Source organism: Salvia splendens, chromosome 3 (genome assembly GCF_004379255.2).
Source record: "Salvia splendens isolate huo1 chromosome 3, SspV2, whole genome shotgun sequence".
Classification (NCBI taxonomy): domain Eukaryota; kingdom Viridiplantae; phylum Streptophyta; class Magnoliopsida; order Lamiales; family Lamiaceae; genus Salvia; species Salvia splendens.
In genome coordinates, this window is record NC_056034.1 from 40239297 (window position 1) to 40243893 (window position 4597).

Below are 4597 nucleotides of genomic sequence, written 5' to 3' on the forward strand. Positions count from 1 at the left end.
CCTAATTCTACGGACTCAAGCCCTCTCTCTAGCACATGCATCTCTCGATCACATGGGTTGCACGGAGTTGTTGATTGCACATCTATCCTAATCATGCATTTCTCAAAGGAAACAATCAAGCAAAAGATGTATCTAATTGGTAGCTAAGCAATTAGATAATAAAAGCTCCACAATCAACAAAATGAGATAGATAAGCATTAAACCAAAGGATCAATCCATACAATCCATCCAAACTTCACCAAATCGCAACTAGAAACTTAACTAAACATGATCAAAGTCAAAATAAAGTGAAATACAAAGGAAATGGAAGAAAAACATAGTAGAAAGATAAACTAGAACTCCCTATTGGTGGGATTGATAGTGGAGAGTCTTCTCCTTCAATCTCTTGAAAGGAGAAGCTCCTTGGCCTTCAAATCCTCTTCATTCTCTTGATCTCTAGCTTGATTTGGTAGTGTCGAAGTTAGGGTTCGAAGTGTGTGAAGTCCCCTTTTATACTTGGAGTGAAAAATGGGCAAAATAATGAGTCTGTCAAAAATGCCCGGGCAAGCGTTTCTTCGGATGAAAAATGCCCCACCGGGCGAACTCTCTGTATCTTGATGTGCAATTCCAACCAAAACGCCCGGGTGGGTATTTTTTCGCCTAGAAAATGCCCGGGCGGGCAAAATCTATGTATTGGCCCGTTCAACTCCGTTTAAGCTCGTTTTAGACTTGTTCTTGCATCAAGACTTCGACCCACTCGTTAGCTCTAAAAATAGCAAATGAGTGGATGAAACCTAAACTTTATACCTCAAATTACTAAACAACTTGTGATAATCACCCACCTAAACATCCTAAACTATGAGTTTGTCACGATTTGGGATTTATTATAGTATAGAAGATTTAATTTTTATAAATTTATACGTATTTGACTGGAAAAAACCCAAAGGCTGAACCTTATTTCCCGCTTCACTTCTGTTGCAGAACCGATTGAACATGGATGCGTCTACAATTAGTGCTGGTGCATTGGTTCGTTTACAAGAATTGAACCCGTCTTCTGCAAATTTCAAGCAAGGAGCCTCATTTAGGGTTATTGGGAAGTAAGTATTCGATCAAGTGTGGTTTGATTATCTTTTTGAAATCTCTGCTTATTTTGATGGTAATTGTTTAGGTAGGGCTTCTAAGTTTGGAATTCTAAAATGTCTTCTAAGTAAAAGACAGCATTTTTTATTGATAATATTAGAGATTTATGAGATTCCTTTGTTGCATTTTTTCAATAGTATGATTGAGCATTTTATCGAACACCTCCCCTGCATGTGAGAAACTTTGTTTCAAAACTAAGCTCTGGAGAGTTTTTTAGTTGTTGTTTTACTATTCAAGATTTGAAGAGCTATATATATATGATATGATAGCTAATTGGAACTGTTTGGTGATTTTTTTTGCCTTATTTTGTATGTATAAAATGCAGCATGTATCAAGAACTTCCACAGCTAGCTTCCTATCTTTTTTAAGTTAATACTCTATCGGATATTTGTATGATTCAACCGTGAATGAAGAGGGCTTCGTTGGTACATCTTTGGCAGTTCGTTTAGCCAATAGCTCTATATATCTCTGTTTGTGCATATTTCTCCACAATGTGAAAAATAATTGTGAAGATCAAATCTTTCATTAGTATATGTGATTGTTGATGGAGATAGTAGCTTAAGTCTAGCGCTTTTATCTTGTAGAAATTAGAATTGATATTTTGTACGATCCGATCATGAATGAAGAGGTCTTTGATCCGATCATGATTTTTGTCTATAATTACACATGTTCAATGCCGAACAAAATTGGGGAAGAATGACATCGTTCTGTGCATTTCTAGGATACAAGAGTATGATTTGGAGACGGCGGTGGCTATAATCGTTGATGGAGACGACAGTACCTGACCCTTAATCTGCGCCCAGGTTCTCTCTACCAGTTCATCGGGGAACTGCAGATTGAGCCAAATAATGAGGTAAGGTGGCTCATTTCCATTCACGTGAAAACTTTCTTAGCCTCTGAGTCTATGATCATCCACTTGTTCGTTGTACTAGTTGGTGTTATTGTATGGAATTTGAATTTATACGTTGGTGGTGGATGCTACACATGTTGCTTGACTGTATAGATGATTTATCTTTCTCAGGGAATTTTGAAGGCTCGAGTTGGAAGAAATGTTGATGGACTGGACATTAACCTCTACCATCAGACAATGCAACTCGAAAGACAGTTTCAAGCCGAACAAGCAGACATTCGAACGTCTTAATGTACGATTGTAACTGCCATGAAGCAAGATATGCAGCTGAGCTGCTGAAGTAGTCATGTAGGGATGTTGGTTCCATAGAACCGGATCCTTCACCAATGAGAACCTTTTGTGGCGCGATTTTTGGTAAACCTATGGTTTGGGTTACTATTACTACGTGTGTCTTAGTTTGTTCACTCTCTGGTGCTGATGCGTCACGAAACATTCGGAAACAACCTGTGATAAACGAATGGCTCCAACATACACAATGGTCCCTTCCAACCATATGTGCTCATGGTTATAGTATTTTCTATGTGATCATGACTCATTATACACTTTGGTTAAAGTAATTTGAGTTTAATTTCAACATTGTTCATGTTCACCATATGGTTCAAAAGTATAATCAGTGAACTATTTATCATAAATAAATTGAACACTTGTATTGAATCGATTAAAATTGTGAAATCGCACATAAAACTTTGTTTTTCTTACTATAAAACCCCAGGAGATGTACGTAAAAACTCCCCACTTGCAAAATGATATGGTTAATTCAACTATAAAATACATTTCTCTTTTAAACCCACTCACATTGCTAAAATTAATTAATCCGCCAATACTCACTAAGAAAATCTAACACACAATGAACACTTTTCTTAAATTCTATGGTCCATCACTAAGGATAAGACGACTTTAAATCCTTGCTTTGTGCGATTAGGTACTATGCTGTCACTATTCATTAGATGTGCTAACCCTACATAATCATAATTATTGTATGTTTATTAGTGTGATTAATCACGATTAAATATTAACTGCCCAACTAAACTATTACTATCTCCGTTCCACTGTAGTAGAGTCATTTCATTTTTTGTACTTGTTTTAGAAAAATGATAATAAATAGTTAACTCGTTCCAACTCTGCATAAGCATTGCCGAGGTTGTGCACGAGCATATATAGTGTAATAGTATGTTCGTATGATTTGATGCAATTCATACCATATGTACCAAAGGTGTGTACATTGATGCCAAGACCGTGCACACACAAAACTTGATATGCATGGTACAAATTGACCGAATCAGACTATGCTTGACAATCATGCGTATAAATTCTCAAAGTCAGATGCAAGATTAATCAATTTTAATAGGTATTTGACTGATTCACGATTTAATAAATCAGCGTAAATTAAATTTAATCAGTTTTACTCATTTTTAGTTTTTTACTAAAAAAAATAAGATAAATATTGTTTTAATCTTATTTACCAAACCCTACTAAAATTATCTTAAATTTAATCGATATAATTAAATAATAACATAAAATTCAATATTAGTAATTTACTTTTAACTAAAATTAATTTTAATTTATACTCAGTCTCTCACTATATCTTGTTATAAAACCAAACTTCACGAAGTCTCAAATACAGTTCACTATATATATGATTGAATTGGAACATGTATATCTATTATAAGAGCATCCACAATGGATGCCATAGTTGATGGGGTACGAACTAAACCCTAATGGCAAGCCCAATAACAGTGACGGCCCATCAGCCCAGAGCCCAAGAAAGAGTATCTGTTCGGCACCAAAGAGTTCGGCACGACCAAAGAGTTCGGCACGACCAAAGAGTTCGGACTCAGCCTACAGCTCGGTAAAAGCCGACCAGTCAAGCTCTCCTCTCAGATCGGCAAGAGCTGATCGGTAAAGTCCAGCAGTTCGGTCTCAGCATTCGACCGAACTAGGAGTTGGTGGACTCACGAAAGGCCTCCACGACCTCCACTATACCCACGATCTATTTAGTGGTATGAAGCAGTTATTGAGCAGTTATTGCTCACCCACGATCTTGTTAGTGGGGCTGCAAACCACGATCCTAGTTCAATGTATAAATAGAACTTAGATCTGATAGAAAAGGGTTAAGCTCTCTAGAGATAAAATAGCATATAGCAAGTCTGTGTTGTAAGCTGTATTTTCGCAGATCAAGCAATACAAACCTGCCCTCATTTCTCCCCGTGGACGTAGATTTACCTCAGTAAATCGAACCACGTAAATTCATTGTGTCATAATTCTCTACCAGCATTTACTAACATCAATAATTCGCGGACTCATCACTGGCGCCGTCTGTGGGAAACAGAGAACAAAATTTGTGATAAAGCGAATTTTTGATCCATTTTTTCCACCCAAAAAATGCATACCAGATCGCAGAATACCCGTATTCCAGCCCGTGAGAACCAGGAGGAAGCCAATCCATCCCATAGGTCGGGAAAACAGCCTAGGGATAAATCCACCACCAGTTCTCATGGCGAAGGAACAAGCCGCTCCAAAAATCGTCCCACTGAGTCTTCCCAGCAGCCCGATTTGAATGAGGCTGTC

The 4597-nt window shown here is 37.4% G+C and overlaps 1 pseudogene; it reads left to right on the forward strand.

Annotated features, from left to right (window-relative positions):
- Positions 1-680: 680 nt before the first annotated feature.
- Positions 681-2603, forward strand: LOC121794047 (annotated as a pseudogene).
- The last annotated feature ends 1994 nt before the right edge of the window (positions 2604-4597 follow it).